Genomic DNA, 6,000 nt, shown 5'->3' on the forward strand with positions numbered 1-6,000 from the left:
ATTCTGTGTAGAGCTTTATCTTTTCACATTGTTCTTGAAACCTATTCATGTTGCGATGTGCCTGAATGTACTTACTTCATTTTATTATTTGTTTGTTATTCCCTCTTGTGAGTACCTTGTCATTTATTATTCTTTTGTTCTATTAATGACCATTTAGATTGTTTCCTTTTTTTATTTGCTTCTACAAATAGTGCAACAATTAACATTTTTATACATTTCTCCCGGGGGTACATGTGTAAGATTTATTTTGGAAATAAGTATATCTCAAAGTGGTAATGCTGGCTTGTAGAGGTACTTATTTTCATTTTTGCTACGTATTGCTAAATCTTTCCCCAGAGTGGTTGCACTCAATTTCTACTTCTGTCTGCACTGATTAGCAATTCCTGTTTTCCCACCCCCCATCAACACTTGGTCAGACTTTTGATTTTTGCCAACCTGACGGTTGTAAAGTGGCATCTAAATAACTGGCATTTCCTTTTGTGAGGGTTGAACATCTTTATATATGTTTATTGGCCATTCTGGTTTTTTCTTCTCTGATTTTCCTGTTTTCTTATGGTCTATGGCTTATCTTTTTGCTTCATTTATGAATTCTTTTATGCAGAAGTTTTGAATTCAATGTTAGATTTATTAACCTTTTCTCTTATGAATTGTGCCTTGTGTATCTTATCTATGAAATTATTTCCCAACTCAAGGTCATAACAGTATTTCTTTGAATACTTTTTTTTGAAGTGCATGTGTATTTGCATGAGCATATGTGTGTTTTAGCATTTTTGGATTTTAATCCATCTGTAGTTTATTGTATTTGTGTGAAGTATGGGAATCTGTTTTTTATTTTCCATACTGAAAACCAGTTTTCCTGCTGTGGTAGGCTAGTGCAATCTTTCTAAATGATTTATAGTATCATCTTTTTGTATATTTTATTTATTTATTTTTTCATTTAAAACTATTTTATGTATTTATTTTAATATAATTTGTTGTCAAATTGGCTAACATACAGTGTGTAAAGTGTGCTCTTGGTTTTTGGGGTACATTTCCATGATTCTTCGCTCATCCCAACAAATGCCCTCCTAAGTGTTCATCACCCATTTTCCCCTCTCCCCCATTCTCCCATCCCCGCTCCATTTATTCTCTTAAGTCTCTTATGGTTTGCCTCCTTCCCTTTCTGTTTGTAACTATTTTTTTCCCCTTCCCTTCCCCCATGATCTTCTGTTAAGTTGCTCAAGTTCCACTTATGAGTGAAAACATATGATATCTGTCCTTTCTTTTTGTACATTTTAACTTGCCATTCATAGTTGGGTCTGCTTTGGGGCTCTTGGTTCTTTTCTGTTGATCTTATTTTTCTGAATCTGCATTGGTGTGGCCAGCCTTGATATCTGGTGGTACAAACACTTTTTCCAGAACTTTCCTGGGTTTAGAAATTTATTTTTCTATACAGATTTTAGAATCAGTTCATCTAGTTTAAAACATCCTGTTGAGATTTTGATCAAGATCACATTGAATTTGTAGATTATAATCTATAGCATTGGTTAAGCTCCACGAGGGCAGGGATTTTTGTCTGTTTTGTTCAGTTCTGTGCCCTCAGCACTTAGCTGTCCCAACACACAGTAGGTGCTTCATAAATATTTATTGAATGAGTATTCAAAATGACATAGTTCATTTTGAATCAGTTCAGTATTCAGTTCTCTTTTGTCTCCTTCAATAATATTTTGTAATTTTCAGTAAAAGAGCTTGCATTTTGTAAGATTTTCTTAAATGCCTGTAATTTTTGTAACTATTGTTACTGCTAACTTTTACTTACTATATTTTAATTGGTTATTAATGATGTTTGGGGATATTATTAATTTTCAAGTATTGATTTTTATACTTAGTGACACTATTCAGCTTTTAGTCCTAATAGCTAGTAGACTGTTGGAACTTCTAGTCAGTGCTGATTTGAGGTTCATCTAATCGTTCATGCTAGCCTGCCTAATATATTCTCTGTTTAAGTTCCAGACAAAGGAGAGATCCCAAAATTGGACAGTGGGCAGAGTAGGAGGAAAAGGAGGAAGAGAGGCCAGGAGGTCAGATAAGCCATCACCTCAGTGATTAAAATAGTCTAATATTGGCCCGATATTACATGATTTACATTCACTGCTCCTGTTATGTGGGGCATAGCAATTCTTATGAGGTCCGCTTTGTCCTGAACAGATGTCTTAGTATAAAATGATGAAGTTTTAGGAAACTGGGGTGGGGTGGGGAATGAAACTGAGGCCCAGAAGCTTGAAATAACTTGCTCAATAAGCTTGTGGCACAATTGCAGAATGGTGGTAATTTCACATGGTTAACTCTGCCTCTGAAGTCTTCAGTTAAATATTTCACTCCCTGACTACAACCTTCTCTCAGTTGAGCTCTGTCACTCATTTATTCTGATTTCACTCTGTTGTTCTCCCTCCTTGAGATTTCCAGGCCCATGACTTGTCCAGGCGGCCACTGCTTCTGTTTGTTAAGCCTGCTTCTCATGACTTGAAACATTCTCTTACCACCAGTGCCTTCAAAGATCCTTTGCCCTTTGTCTCGCCTAACTGTCCCCAGAGCTCCAGCCAGTCATGCCATCAGCATCATCATGGGTTCTGTGTGTATACTGTGAGCAATTCTGCACCACCATGTCTGGGGCCATGTCAGACTCCTGGTCTTCCCCCTTCTGCTGGGCGCACTCACTGCCCCCAGCAAATTTGGCCTGCACCTTCTCCCACTCCAGATTCTGGATGCAGTCTTCAAGGTGCTGCCACGACCTCTCTCACCATCCTTAGAAAACAATTTGACTGGTACTTTACCAAGAAAACAGGGACCCTGGACAGGAACTTCCTGAACTCCTGTCTTGCCTCCTGGGAACTCATTGCTTCTGGTTCCTCCATCCCAGCAGAAAGCTATGTTCTGTCTGTCCTCACAGCTCTGTTTCCTCCTCCTCATAAACTTGCTCCTTCCTTAACTCCCTTTTCTTCAATGTTTCCCTCTTCTGGCTTTTTCCTCACCTTAAAAAAAAAAAAACCACCACTCTTAGACAGACAAAAGCTAAAGGAGTTTGTGACCACTAAACCAGCCCTGCAAGAAATATTAAAGAGGACTCTTTGAGTGGGAAAGAAAGACCAAGAGCAACAAAGACTAAAAAGGAACAGAGAAAATCTCCATGAACACCAACTTTACAGGTAATACAATGGCACTAAATTTATATCTATCAGTAGTAACTCTGAATGTAAACGGACTAAATGCTTCAATCAAAAGATATAAGATATCAGAATGGATAAAAAAATGAGATCCATCTATATGCTGCCTGCAAGAGACTCATTTTAGACCTATACACACCTGCAGATTGAAAGTGAGGGGATGGAGAACCATTTATCATGCTAATGGACCTCAAGAGAAAGCTGGATTAGCCATAGTTATATCAGACAAACTAGATTTTATTTTATTTTATTTTATTTTATTTTATTTTATTTTATTTATTTATTTTTTCAGACAAACTAGATTTTAAACCAAAGACTGTAACAAGAGATGAAGAAGGGCACTGTATCATAATAAAGGGATCTATCCAATAAGAAGATCTAACAATTGTAAATACTTATGCCCCCAATGTGGAACACCCAGATATATAAATCAGTTAATAACAAACATAAAGAAACTCAGTGATAACAGTATAAGAGTAGGGGACTTTAAAACCTCACATGCAGCAATGGATAGATCATCCAACCAGAAAATCAACAAGGAAACAAGGGCTTTGAATGACACCCTGGACCAGAGAGCTTAACAGATATATTCAAAACATTTCATTCTAACTCAGCAGAATACACATTCTTTTTGAGTACACATGGAACATTCTCCAGAATAGATCACATGCTAGGTCACAAATCAGCCCTCAACAAGTACAAAAAGGTAGAGATCATACTATGCATATTTTCAGATCACAACACTGAGACACTTGAAGTCAATCACAAGAAAAAAATTTAGAAAGACCACAAATACATGGAAGTTAAAGAACATCCTGCTAAAGAGTGAATGGGTTTATCAGGAAATTAAAGAAGAAAAAAAAAATATGGAAGCAAATGCAAATGAAAACACAACCTTCCAAAACCTTTGGGATGCCACAAAAGCAGTTATAAGAAGTAATTATATAGCAATACAGGCCTACCTCAAGAAACAAGAAAAGTCTTCAATACACAACCTAACCTTATATCTAAAGGAGCTAGAAGAGGAACAGCAAATAAAGCCTAAACCTAGAAGAAGGGAAATAGTAAAGATTAGAGCAGAAACAAATGATGTGGAAACAAACAAAAAATCCATTAGAATAGATCAATGCAACTAGGAGCTGGATTTTGGAAGAATTAATAAAATTAATAAACCCGTAGCCAGACTCATCAAAAAAAAAAAAAAAAAAAAAAAAAAAGAAAAAGGACCCAAAAAAATCATGAATGAAAGAGGAGAGATCACAACCAACACCATAGGAATACAAACATGGAATGTTATGCAAAATTATATGCCAACAAATTGTGCAATCTGAAAGAAATGGATGAATTCTTAGAAACATATAAACTACCAAAAGTGAAATGGGAAGAAACAGGAAATTTGAACAGACTGGTAACCAACAAAGAAATGGAATCAGTAATCAAAAATCTCCCAACAAAATTCCAGGGCCAGATGGCTTCCCAGGGGAATTCTCTCAAACATTTGAAAAAGAGTTAATGTCTTTTCTTCTTAAACTGTTCCTGAGAAATAGATATGGAAGGAACACTTCTAAACTCATTCTGTGAGACCAGCATTACTTTGATCCCCAAATGATACAAGACCCCACTAAAAAGAATTACAGGCCAATATCCCTGATGAACATGGATGTAAAAATTCTCAACAAGATATTAGCAAATTAAATTCAACAGTACATTAAAAGAATTATTCACCACGATCAAGTGGGATTTATTCCTGGGCTTCAGGGGTGGTTCAATATTTGCAAATCAATCAATGTGATATACCACATTAATAAGAGAAAGGATAAGAACCATATTACCCTTGCAATAGATGCAGAAAAAGCATTTGACAAAATGTAGCATCCATTCTTGATAAAAACCCTTAACAAAGTAGGGATAGAAGGAACATACGTCAACATCATATAGACCATATATGAAAGACTCATAGCTAATATCATCCTCAATGGGGAAAAGCTGAGAGCTTTCCTCTATGGTCAGGAACAACACTCTCATCATTGTTATTTAACATAGTACTGGAAGTTCTAGCCTCAGTAATCAGACAACAAAAAGAAATAAAAGGCATCCAAATCAGCAAAGAATTATTTGCAGACAACATGATACCCTGTGTAGAAAACCCTAAAGACTCCACCCAAAAATTGCTAGAACTGATACACAAATTCAGCAAAGTCACAGGATACAAAAATCCATGTACAGAAATATGTTGTATTTCTATATACCAACAATGAAGCAGCAGAAAGAGGAATTAAGGAATTGATCTCATTTACAATTGCACCAAAACCCATAAAATATCTAGGAATAAACCTAACCCAAGGAGGTGAAAGATCTTTATGCTGAAAACTATAGAATACTTATGAAAGAAACTAAAGATGACACAAAGAAATTGAAAAACATTCCATACTCATGGATTGTAAGAACAAATATTGTTAAAATGTCTGTACTACTCAAAGCACTCTACACATTTAATGCAATCCCTATCAAAACACTACCAGCATTTTTCACAGAGTTAGAACAAACAATCCTAAAATATGTATGGAATCACAAAATACTCCGAATAGCCAAAACAATTTTGAAAAAGAAAAGCAGAGTTGGAGGCATCACAATTCCAGACTTTAAGCTATATTTGAAAGCTGTAGTGATAAAGACAGTATGGTACGGGCACAAAACCAGACACATAGGTCAATGGAACAGAATGGAAAACCCAGAAATAGGCTCAAAACTGTATGGTCAACTAATCTTCGATAAAATAAGAAAGAATATCTAATGG

The 6,000-nt window shown here is 35.8% G+C and overlaps 1 protein-coding gene across 1 annotated transcript in view; it reads left to right on the forward strand.

The window, feature by feature from the left end:
• Positions 1-6,000, forward strand: part of USP13 (ubiquitin specific peptidase 13) — a 115,109-nt gene that overhangs the window by 23,527 nt on the left and 85,582 nt on the right. The gene's annotated exons all lie outside the window — the stretch shown is intronic.

Source organism: Herpailurus yagouaroundi, unplaced genomic scaffold (genome assembly GCF_014898765.1).
Source record: "Herpailurus yagouaroundi ecotype Mexico unplaced genomic scaffold, PumYag 159, whole genome shotgun sequence".
In the NCBI taxonomy this organism is placed as follows: Eukaryota; Metazoa; Chordata; class Mammalia; order Carnivora; family Felidae; genus Herpailurus; species Herpailurus yagouaroundi.